General features: G+C 37.7%; 1 protein-coding gene across 1 annotated transcript in view; it reads right to left on the bottom strand.

The window, feature by feature from the left end:
• The window catches only part of LOC114662063 (glutamate receptor ionotropic, NMDA 2B-like), a 666,325-nt gene that overhangs the window by 65,071 nt on the left and 588,701 nt on the right, over positions 1–12,553 (bottom strand). The gene's annotated exons all lie outside the window — the stretch shown is intronic.

Genomic DNA, 12,553 nt, shown 5'->3' with positions numbered 1-12,553 from the left:
AGGATGACAGCACAGTAATTATCAGGTAGGTACAGTATATGATAAAGGAGTGGATCACACATATTATATTTTGTTAAATGACCTACTGCTGTATGGTGGCTGTCAGGAAAACTTTAGATTACAGATATCTAAAATGTGAACCATTGTTTCATAATTGTGAGATTAAACTGGCACTTCTATAGTCTTACAATACATGGAGCCTGTAGCTAAATAGATGTTCTTTCAATCTTTCATTTCTCTTCAGGCTGAATGTTTGTTAGTGTTTAGTCATCAAAATTCTCCTCTTGATGCCACAAAAAGATCAAAAACCACACAAAGCTTGGGGCACACAAAGCCTGTTCTAAAGCTATTTAAAAATGTGCACCTCATGTTGGAATTAATGGGATGGCACACTTCAATATGTGGGCTTTTAAATTCACTTTCTCCTTCTCTGTCTGTTTTATTGTTAATCACTGATACATGGAACTCTTTGGTTGTGATCAAAAGCAGCTTTAGCCTGACAACTGCTGGCATTCAGAAATGCTGATGCTGGCAAAACAGCTTTGCCTAGAGCTGGCCAAGTTTACATGGCAATGATCTCAAAAAGGAAAGGTTATAAACATGTGGGGAAATTTACATAGACATTCATACACAGACCAAATGTACTCCATCAATGCCTAGTGCTGCCAGAATAAGCTCAAACTACCTGCCACACAGATTCATAAAATGGAAGGTGGGATTATAGCTGTTTACAGTGAGTGATCCTTTAAAATGTGGGTTTTGCACTGTGTGTCTTCTTTAATCCAACAAAAAAACTAAAATGTATGGCATATGTGGAGTACTACAGAACTCCAGTATCCATCTTACTAACCGAAGGTTGTAAACTGGATATGGACGCAGGGCGCTGGGCGCAGGGCGCATCGAGGCGCACGTGCACTGCCGCACTGCAGCGCATCGAGGAACACGCGCACTGCTGCACTGCAACGAGCCCGCCACAGAGAAAACAAAAACGAGAGGATTCAGCACATATGTGAATCACATTACAGTATTACAGTACAAAATCCCCAGACGTCCAAACTACACAGCGTAAACCGGATATGGACGCAGGGCGCAGGGCTGAACTTGCTGTGCTCCACTCTGCCAGCAATCGGTGTCAGCAAAGGCAATGGAATCACGTCTCCACAAAACGAGACCGCTTTACTACAGATATGCGTATGTAATTAAATGACATTTCCCCGGACGCACCCACCCTCCATGATATGTCATCCATCCAGATATCGGACAGAACAGAAACTGATTGCCATTCTTGGATTTCCGATTCGCTGGCGAATCGCGGGCTTACTAGTTAAAGATAAACCACCTAGCTCACTGATAAGTGAAAAAAGAAGTTTTAAACAACATCTCATAGAGGGCAGAAGCAAACAAAAGTCTCCAACAATCTTGAATCGAAATTGTCCAGCTAAGTAACAAGGGAACACCAAAGAGGTGAGTTTGGAATCCATACACGCCTGACAGGAATGTCAGCTTTATTTTAAACAAAGAGATATCATTCTTTTACACATCAGCCAAACGCGTAAGACATGGAATGCTTCCCATTCGTGTCTCAGTTTTAACTATAGGACAAAAACAAATGATTCCAACTGAACGTCTACCCAACCAGCCATATTTGTGAGACAAAGGAACAGCAACAAAAACTGACCAAGAAAAACAAACTCCAGCAGCCTTCACATCCCAACCACAAAGAGACCAAGGAGAAGAATTGGCTCCTGGGTAAACTATTTGCTCGGACTGATTAACCCTAATACTGGGAAAATGCAAAGGAAAGCCTAAGATTGTTAGTTCCAAATTAAGAGAAATGTAACAATTCTGACTGAAGGTCAAAAAGGAGAGCAGGCAGCAATGATGTCCAGATGGTCAAAGATCCACAGGCTTTGCTTATTTTTAAAAACACAAGCACAGATTAATTCAGTTGTGAACATTGCAGTTATACAAACAAAACCATATCAATAGCAACCGTCAAAGCTGAGTTTAACTTTAACGTTGTGTATTGCTTCTGTGATGCTAACAATGAGTTATGCTTCAAATTTCATTTCAGTTACAAAACATCTCTCTGCTTTTCTTGTAGGAACTTACACCATTTGTATCTCTTGGGGGGGACCTCCCAATGCTGAGTGCAGCTAGAAGCAATGGACATCTCTTTCCTGAAGATTCTGGGTGCTGCAAGGTACATTCTAGTGCCAGGTCCAATCAGAACGACTGGAGACGTTCCAGATATAATTCATGACAGGCTGTGAGGCAGTATCACTAGCAAGTAGCTGTGTCCACTGTCTTGTAATGAATTCTAATGCCCAGATGGCATCGAGTATCAGATGGGGACCTGGGCTCAAAGCCAAATCCCTTTTCGCACTATGCCTCATTAGGCTACTTTAGCAGCTCTGTGATGTCTCACCACTGAGAAATCCACTCTTTTTGCTTTACTGTATTTGCCAACACTTGAGATGTATTTCTTAGGTATGGTTTTTCTTTTCACTGCTTGCTTTTGAAAGTTGTCCTTTCAATATTTTGATAAATCCTGAACAATATTAAACTTAAAAGCTGAACTAATTTGTTTTACTAGTCCACACAAAAATCTAAGCAAATGAAAAAAAAACAATAAAAGTAAATCATAACTTGAGCATTAGCATCCACCCAGTCTGTCAGCATCTGAAGTAAGGAAGGAAACAAAGCTATTTGTAATTTTGAGTAAAAATACCCCAATATTCAATGTTGCCATTTAGCTTAACGTAAACTGGAAAAAAGTCGTCATCCAGAGTATATGCGCCAGGCAGTGTGTTGCAACATGGCATCAATGTACACCTGTGCAACGTTTGCGTGCATTACAGATATGGGATCACTAAACAATTAGGTGTCAATAAGTTTGTCACCTGAAATCTAGACGTAGGTGATGATATCATTGAAATTTTATCTTTGTGCCATAAAATGCATCTTGACTGGATGCTGGATGCTTTGGTGTGGTAAAAGAATTGTATTGCACCATCCAGGATATTAGCTCAAAAAATAATCATCACAATATCTGACATTCATTCAATTGAAGATACTGTATCTGCTTCAAATATCGTTGAAGGAAAGCCTTTGTCAGAATTATGGATTTTAGTGACCCTCTTGCCACTTTGACTTCACTTTTACCACGTCTACTCTCAAATAGTTTCTGACTGAAACAGCTGCATAAATCCAGAATAACTGGCTGTTAACATACTTTACAAGCAAATGAATTTAACTTGTAAGGTTTGCCTGCGGTCTTTGTTACTTTACTGTGGCCATGTAACAAGTAAAAATTAGATTTTTTTTATGATGAAATATTTTGTGACATAATACAGATATCCTATAAACTACGTCAGCCTTTCATACATTAAATTGCTCTTTGACAGCTACCTTTTATATATTTTCTGGATTTTTTTAAGGATTGACTTTTTTTCTGTTCTTCACCACTTCCTACTTTTCATTTGTATTGGGGAGATTTTTGTTAAATGAATATCTTAAAGAAAGAAAATGACAAAATTATATGTATGATAAAATTATAACATTGCATTGCACTGTACTTTAAAAACATCAGTATTTTTTTAACTGAGAAGAAAAAGGCCTAGTTAATTAAACATCGAGTTTAATTAGAAGCAGTGATTTTAATAATAAAATATAATTAAAGAACAAACACAGGTGCAAACTTTCATTTATATGAGAGATCCTCTTAAATAAACAAGACATTTCAAATTAAGTCAGAGAGATAAATATCATTCAAAACCAATAAAATGTATCTCTCCATGTGGGGGCTCAATCTTGTTTTGTTTTTTTCTTTGTATTTTTAATTTTCTTTTGCTCTCTGAGTTAATTTCGAAGTAAATTGTATCTGTGATGTATGTTGTATCATTCTGCTTTTCAAAAATAAAACAAAAATTATTCTAAAAAAAGTAAATACAACACATTTGGGAATCTGTGAATTGACTCAAGAAAGGTAGAAGTAATACATTTAGTTTCGACTGTTCAATTAAAAGCAGACATTGGTTGTATCAAAAACCTCACTCATTGTAGCCACAAAAGACTTAGTTTAGTAATTTGACTTTACAATATGTCAAAAATCCATTTTCACATACAAGACTCTATGTATTCTTGGCATCTTAATCTGCATTCGGCATTATCTTGAAATCATAAGTTTGCTAACCATAGTTTCATTGTTTAAAAAAATATTTTATTAGGAGTAAGACTAAAACACTAATTTCATTGTATATTTAAGACATAAACGTACTGTACATAGCATGCATGCTCACACTGCTGATGCCAATGCACTGTCGTAGAGACCAGAGCCTAAATAAACATCTCAATTGTTGTCCTTATTGTTTTTGTTAATAGTTATTCTCTGTTATGTCGCTACTATTTTGTTTCCATACTACTATATTTACTGTGACACACAGTGTATGCTCCATGTTTGGCACACGACTATACTTGGGCCTGTGATCTTTTATGAACCCCCTGTAGTCTTCCATACAAACAACAGCTCTTGTAGTATTTCTGTGTTTCCCCAGCAAAAGGCTTTGCTTGGTCATGTAACTTGAAGAACACAACAAATGTTTTCACTCAGTTTAACGGCTGGCTATGAGGTAGTATGCCTAAGGCAATAATTCACTCTCTTGTAGAAGAGATGTACAGCATTTCCCACTTGAGAAGTTGGAGTGCATGATTTAGTTTTTACAGAGCTCACCAAAAAGCTCTTTTCTGCCGCCTTAAAAGTTAAAATTCCATATCTGCTTATACATAAGAATAAACTGGAATGAAAAGTATGATTCCCTTTAAAACAGTGTATTTGTTAATGTCAACAATGTGTCATGACAAAAGATAGGTCAGAAATTAGTGTTAAAATCCCAGAACTTATAGACTAAAATAATAGAATTCATTATTGATATCACGTCTGAATACCGTGTCTTATACAAAAAGGTTGTTAGTATCCAAGTCATAAATACAGTACAAGCTGCAAATATAAATAGCACAGCTTCGTTCAGTAACTTATGTTTGTCAACAGGCATGGTGGTGACAACCATCATAATGACATCGGCCATCAGCCATGTCTTATTAACGTTCGGAATGAAGGACACTAAAGTACTGACCACCTTTACTGTCACTTTTTTAATATTTTAGAAGTTTGCAAAACTGACATAGTAGTACAGTGGTTAGCAATGCTGCATAACACCTTCTGAAAGACAGTCAGTTTAGAATTTCTACTATTTCCTTGCTTTTGTTCATTTTTTTCTCCTAGTGTTCAGCTTTTAATCTCACATTCTAGACACGTGGATATCGGGCAAATCGAGGACTCCAAATTCGGCCAGAATGATGTTCATAGTTGTCTAAGTGAGTGTGCCCTAATACAGGCTTGGGCTGTCAGCCCTAAAAACAGAATAAGTAGGTTCAGTAAATGAGTGAATACAAAGTTTGGCAAACAGATTGTGGCCATTCCAGAAGGTCCAAGACTAAATATTTCATTTACATATATATTTCATAACCCATTTATTCAGTTCATGACCATGGGGGCTGATGCCTATCCTGGAACAAACCCTGAATCGGGAGCTAGTTTGCCAATGGACACAATCACATACACGACCACAGTTATTCAGGGACGATTTGGACACAACTATCCTCCCCTGAACTTGAGAACAAAACCTATGCAAATACTGTGAAAACCTGAAAATGTCACACACACACAGAGGCCCCATGTGTCAGGTAACAGTGCTAAACACGACACCCCCATGGAAACCTATTCAGTGTTTCATAGCATAATATAACAATCTCAAACCACTAATTTAGAGGCCAGAAATATTGCATAACACATACAGTATACACTCACATATGCAGGAGACATCAAAGGGCAACACAATATTATTGAAATTTCAGGTTTTGATAATGTAATGTAAAGACTAAAATCAAGGCACTGGGCCTGCACCAAATTAACATCATTCTGGATGAAAATCTTTAAATGCCTTTCAGACAGCCTTGGCATCACAATCCCTCCTAATCCACTAACAGCTGTGTTTGGTGTCCTTCCAGATGGTCTTAAAGTGGAGAAGAACAAACAAACTGTGATTGCCTTTACTTCACTATTGGCACATAGACTTATCTTGCTCAACTGGAAGAATCCTAACTCTCCTCTTTTAAGTCAGTGGGTAACTGATGTTGTATTTTATCTGAAATGGGAAAAATCAGATTCTCACTTAGAAGATCTGTACAGAACTGTTTTAAAAAATGGAACTAATCAGTAACATTTTAGAATAAGCATTTAAATAGAGGAAGCAGGTTCTCTCTCCTTTTTTTTACTCTATTCATTTTTATTCATTCATTCATTTATCTATTATTTTTTAAGTTGTGTTGAACCTAGTTTTGTAACACTGTAAGACTTATTTGTACAGAATGTTATTTGATTTTAATAAAATCAAAAAAAACTTTAAGATGTATTAGGCTAATAACATTTGGCTAATTACAGATATCTAATTTTTAGGAACTATAAATAAAAAAAATTAGTGATGTGGTAGAATAAGTGAACACACTCAGAGTTATAAGTGTTTTCAGATTTAACAAATCACATTTCAGACTATGTACATCAACTGAAGTGATTCTTATTCACCCCGATAAAAGTGCGTACACTTTTCATATCTTCTGTGAATTATTCACCTTTCTTAAGTCCCTAACTACTCTATATAAAAAGCCAGTAACAAGTATTTTTACATTCTTAGGCTTAGGAAATAGAGGTAATTAAATCTGCTTTCAAGCACATATTGGTTCAAGTTAATCTGCAGATAAAGCTCCTTGCGCTTAAGCTTGTGTCAGCTAACTTAGCAGTAAACCCAGAGGGAAGCCGAGCAAGTCATGAGAGACACACAAGCAATTAACCTTTGTATGCAACAGTGTAAAGAAAAAAAAAATTGCAAACACAAAATGTCAGGATTTGGCATAAGCCACATCTCACCCTTTGTGCTTCCAAACATTCTTTTGCTAAATATAGCTATTAAGATTTTATGAATTAAAGTAATAGTGAAGATAGGTGACATGGTCGCACAATAATTAGTGTGGTTGCCTCAAAGATCCAGAGTCCTAGATTTGAATCTGTGCCTGGTCGTTGTCTTTCGCAGAGGTTACATATTCTTCCTGTATCTGTGAGGGATTCTATTTGCCACTCCAGTTTTGCTTCCTTATTGCCAAAGATGTGCAAAGTAGGTAAAGTTGTGAGCATAAATTTTCCCCAGGGTAATTGTGTAACGGGTGGCACAGTGGGTAGCGCTGCTGCCTCGCAGTTGGGAGACCTGGGGACCTGGGTTCGCTTCCCGGGTCCTCCCTGCATGGAGTTTGCATGTTCTCCCGTGTCTGCGTGGGTTTCCTCCGGGCGCTCCGGTTTCCTCCTACAGTCCAAAGACATGCAGGTTAGGTGGATTGGCGATTCTAATTTGGCCCTGGTGTGTGGGTATGTGTGTGTCCTGCGGTGGGTTGGCACCCTGCCCAGGATTGTTTCCTGCCTTGTGCCCTGTGTTGGCTGGGTTTGGCTCCAGCAGACCCCCGTGACCCTGTGTTCGGATTCAACGGGTTGGAAAATGGATGGATGGATAGTTGTGTAACTGTGTGTCCGTTATGATGGAGTTGTAATCTGTAAGTTTTATTAATTTCTTGTGGGATTTTTTGGATGCATTTACACAATTAATCTAAGGGTTTTAGACCTCAAGGAGTACAATTTTCAAATCAGTTTTTGATTTTAGTGTAAATTGAGAAAGTTCCATATGTTTCCTGTTATGTCGGGATGCCACTTTTGTTTTCTATGGGCGTCGCCATTTAGAGATTTTTGCTGTCTCTCGTTGTCATAGAATGCTAAAACAAATCATGGGATGTGCACTACCTGTGACATCACTGATCGCCCCAAATGTCTCCAGAGTATATGAGTTTTACAGAGAGACCTTGCTTACAAGTCTTCAAAACCTTTTTTATTCTTTTGGATCACTTGCCCTTGATTCTGACTACTGCTTTTTTGTTTACATTTCAAGTTTCTTTGAAAGTCAGGATTCACTTTCAGTTCCGACCTTTGCTTTCCTTTTGACTACATGTATCTCCTGGTCCTCTTGATTAAAAACATTACCGTCTCACTCTAAGTTGAACTCTGTCCAGGTTTGTTTTCCACCTTGCACTCCATGCTGATGGTATAGGGTTTGAGAAAGTATTGATGTATAAAAGAGAGACTTTCTTTTGCCCTGTATGTTGGCTCATAAACACATTTCTAATGTAAAGCAGCACTAATTTTCCTGCCTAACATGAGTATACAGAGATAAACGAAATCTGTACTATTAGGTTCTTCTGTTCTTCTCTGGTGCATTAGGTATTAGATTAATGAAATGTACCCAAGGAGTGCCAGTACTTTTGACCAACACAGAGGCTGCTTCTGGGTAGAACAGCCACTGAACTAAATAAACTAAAATAATGAAGAAATCTCATTGCTGTGCTGCAGAGAGTGCACAACTTCTGGGCCACTCAACCTGTCTTGAGCTCACCAGTTTACATCTGAGGTATAGAACTGCAGGAGCACCTGGAACCACTAGAGGGAGCTCCTTATAAATGGTCACCTGGATTTCTACACACCGAGACACTGAAAGTAACTCCTGAGGCCTACACAGTGTTGTACTGCTACAACCGACAGACTAATTATCATGGAGCAACCAGAAGGTGAAATGCAAGTCAGGGCCAATGCCAATTTTAGTCACCATAGAATCTATCCCATCTTTCGTCTAAACCCTAAAAAGAGAAACCAAAACTCAAAGTCATAAAATATGTACCAAGAATCTTTAACTAGAGAGTTCCAAACAAAAAAGTGTACTAACTCACCAAAATTTGTTATTATTTAACTCAGATTGGGATGGATTAACATGCAGTCGGTGTTCTAGGTGGCTGCTGGCAGGACACACAATGCCTAAAACAATGCCTAGTGAAAAGTAATCTAATGTTAAACTAACCTGGATTACTTTTTTGGGGGCTGTAACTGAAAAAAGGAGAAAAAGTGAAACTGAGTTTAGTCCTTTGTGTTATTAATTGACAGCTGGATCCTGTCTACAGCACTCATCTGGGTCCTGTGTTGAGAAGTATCTAGTCAGGTTGGATACCACCCCTAATCTGTGATCCATCTGCTGCATTTGTAGTTGTTTTTGTGTTTACTATGTTTGAGCAATCACAATTTTTGAGCCAACTGTGCCATTTTCCACTTCCTCTTTGATGATAACAAACATTTTGTTAACATTGTATTGTTATTTAATTATTTAATGAATGTACTTTTTGTTATGTGCCTTGTGTTTGGTGGGTAGAGTCTTAAGTGGTGCTTTCTCACCACCCCCCAGGTTTAAGGCCCACACTTAGTCTGTATTTTCTGGCTCAGGGTCATTGTTATACTGTCTCAAAAGGGAGAGAGAGAGTTTTTGGAGAGAATGACCAGGAAACAACATGTGAAAACAAGACAGACAAGAATAGAAGACAGGAAGTCAAGCTGCTTTCTCGCTGAAACTTTACCAAAATCCAATAATTAAATAAAAATGAATTGCAAGACTTAATTACTCAAAGGATTAAAAAATCCATCCATCCATCCATCCTCTTCCGCTTATCCGAGGTCGGGTCGCGGGGGCAGCAGCTTGAGCAGAGATGCCCAGACTTCTCTCTCCCCGGCCACTTCTTCTAGCTCTTCCGGGGAATCCCAAGGCGTTCCCAGGCCAGCCGGGAGACATAGTCCCTCCAGCGTGTCCTGGGTCATCCCCGGGGCCTCCTCCCGGTTGGACGTGCCCGGAACACCTCACCAGGTAGGCGTCCAGGAGGCATCCTGATCAGATGCCCGAGTCACCTCATCTGACTCCTCTCAATGCGGAGGAGCAGTGGCTCTACTCTGAGCCCCTCCCGGATGATTGAGCTTCTCACCCTATCTTTAAGGGAGAGCCCAGACACCCTGCGGAGGAAACTCATTTCAGCCGCTTGTATTCGCGATCTCGTTCTTTCAGTCACTTTTCTTTTCTTAGATATAAGGATTAAAAAAAATAACATTAAATTGTGAGGAAAGTCTTTTAGAGAATTATCTGCAAACTCAGATAGGGAATGGCTACTAGAGGTGACCTTTTAACTCTTTCACATAACTGACCTCAGACATTGTGACCTTCATGGCCACACCCATGACAACCAACACCCACGTTGTGACAACAGGGATACAAAATGAGAATTTCCATAAATACAACAAAAAGGCATAAGAAATGCTACATAATTACAGCGACATTAAATTTAAATCTAATCTAAAAATAAATTTGAGAAATAGATTTTTAAATATCCAAATGTCCATAATAGTCATTTAAAGGATAAAGCATCCTAAAGTAGAGGGTATGGAAATTATTAAAACAAAACAGTTTCATAAGAATCATGAGCACTGTTTGAATTTTCTGGTTTTGTGAATATTTGTGCTGTTTTACAGAATGATTTGGGTTGTCTTTTCAGGCAAACATTTTTGGTCTTTATTTATTGTTAATTTTATGCCCTGACTATTTAAATATAATTTGTGGTGACAGTGGGCCAGAGTTTTATGGTTATTCTCTCTTCTTAAGGGCACTTTTAAAATGTATTGAACTTTGAAAGCTTTAGTCCCATTTTGGGCTTGTGCAGGCCAGAAAGTCTGCCTTTTAAGTTTGGGACTAGGCTGTCTGGGATGGAGGGCTGTCTAATAGGCCTAAACAAGAGATGAGAGCTAGTCAGGCCTGTTGTGGTATTTTTTGAGGCCTCCCCTGCTTCCATTACGTTCTTGTGGCAGGAATTACAACATCCGTGTTCTTGTAGTAAGAACCAACTAAGCTGTAAAAAGTTCACAGTGTAACATGAAGAATCATGATTTACCTAAACTTTTAAATGTAATTTTACAAGTATTTTTAACATGCTGTATACAGTAGGTTTTAGTAACAATAACTGCATGCATTTCTTATTGGTGCCTCACTCTTGACTCTCTCTTTTTCTTTTGTTGCCCCAACCCAACCATTCCACCCTTTTTTATTTGTTAATTACACTTAATAACATGAACGAACAAGAAGGACCTAGATCCATACTGAATCATAGCCCTCAAGTGTTGCAGCTTTTAGAGATGCAGTCACCTAAGAGAAATATAAAACCCTTGTCTATTACTGCACTTTCCAGAGGTGTTTTTTGAGCTTCACTTTGTTTTGCTCATGGCTGTTCTTAAAGAACTTGTCTCCCTGTGACTGTATGTGTTGTATAGTAATTTCCGATTTTTAATGTTTCTTCTGTTTTGCTTTTGTATTCATAATTAACCTCCTTTCAGCACATTGTTATTTGATTATAGTTGGACTTTGATCATTTCTTTCAGATTCTTGACTTTAGTGTTGTCTTTCATTGCAGATTTTTTGAGTAGAGTTCCTTCTTTATTTCTATCTATTTTCCCATTTTCTCATTGGTGTCAGTTATGACTTTCAGGTAATTGCTTTGTCTTTTCATGCCCTTAGGTCCTTCCCTGCACCTGTTTTCTGCTCTTTAATTGTTAAAATATAAATATATTATTTAGTTATATTTGCTAATATTGTGGTAATTAATCAACATCATTAAAAATGTTAGTTCTTTGAAATTTTTCTCTGAACTAATTATTGGTAATTGTTATTTAGTTTAATTATCGGATTTGCAAATAAATTATTGAACAATAAATTATTCATTTAATTCCTTAATAAACTGCATTACATTATAATTTATTACAGTATTTGCTTCCCTTTTTTGAGGAAACAATCCACAACAATGATTTCTCTGAAATTTTGCCCTATGGGTCCCCCATAGCTGTGTCCTGTTAACTTGACTTATCTGAAGAAAAAAAACACACAGGCCTACAGCACCAGAGAGGCTTGCATTTGGAGTTTGGAAGTTTTGCAATTTGGACATTGTATGGATTAACAAATTTGATTGCAAAGTTGCAGCTTGTGGAAATTTTCAAGTCTAATATGGATTTGTGTTTCTAGTAGGCCCGTGTAATTCTTGGTTTGGAGATACTTGGAAAATACTGCTGAAAGGCTTTCTAGGGTTAGAAGATGTCTTGGTGAGTTGTATCTTTTCTTTACTTGGGTACGTGTTGTTCTTCACCTCATTTTCAAATTAACTCTGGACTTTATTAAACCTGTCACATTTTTAAATATACATTGACTCCACAAAAACATTTTCTGGATTGTGCTTTTGTTAATTTCGAGTGATATTGTGCATTTTAGTTTTTGGTATTCATTGAATGGTATGTACTCCATTCACTGATCTTGTAAATACAAATACATATCCTTTTTTATTCAATATCTCTGTTTTTGCCCATATTAATGGAAATATCTCCATTGAATCCAAAGTTAAGTGTAATTTTTGTAAACAGCACCCTAATTTAAAGAAACATGGACTAAGCAAATGGGATTATGAGAATTAGTGGCAAGAGAGGTGACTCGCATGTGTGTCCATTTGCTCTGAAGCTCTGAAACTGACAACCTAGAAGAGCATCCCGGAA

The sequence above is a fragment of the Erpetoichthys calabaricus genome, chromosome 12, assembly GCF_900747795.2.
Source record: "Erpetoichthys calabaricus chromosome 12, fErpCal1.3, whole genome shotgun sequence".
In the NCBI taxonomy this organism is placed as follows: Eukaryota; Metazoa; Chordata; class Cladistia; order Polypteriformes; family Polypteridae; genus Erpetoichthys; species Erpetoichthys calabaricus.
Note: the sequence above shows the minus strand (reverse complement) of the source record. Positions and strands in the feature narration are given on the sequence as shown.